Source organism: Mytilus edulis, chromosome 6 (genome assembly GCF_963676685.1).
Source record: "Mytilus edulis chromosome 6, xbMytEdul2.2, whole genome shotgun sequence".
Classification (NCBI taxonomy): domain Eukaryota; kingdom Metazoa; phylum Mollusca; class Bivalvia; order Mytilida; family Mytilidae; genus Mytilus; species Mytilus edulis.
In genome coordinates this window covers 77,628,560-77,628,885 of record NC_092349.1, presented here as the reverse complement: position 1 = coordinate 77,628,885, position 326 = coordinate 77,628,560, and positions in this window count along the sequence as shown.

The following is a 326-nucleotide window of genomic DNA, read 5'->3' as shown; positions in this document are numbered from 1 at the left end:
GTTAAAGTTTTTGATGAAGTTGAAGTCCAATCAACTTGAAACTTAGTATACATGTACCCTATGATTTGATCTTTCTAATTTAAATGCCAAATTATAGTTTTGACCCCAATTTTAGTGCAAATTTCAGGTTAAAGTTTTTGGTCAAGGTAGTTTTTGATAAAGTATAAGTCCAATCAACTTGAAACTTAGTATACATGTTCCCTTTGATAAGATCATTCTAATTTTAATGCCAAATTAGAGAATTTATTCCAATTTCACTGTCCACTAAACATAGAAAATGATAGTGCGAGTGGGGCATCCGTGTACTGTGGACACATTCTTGTTAG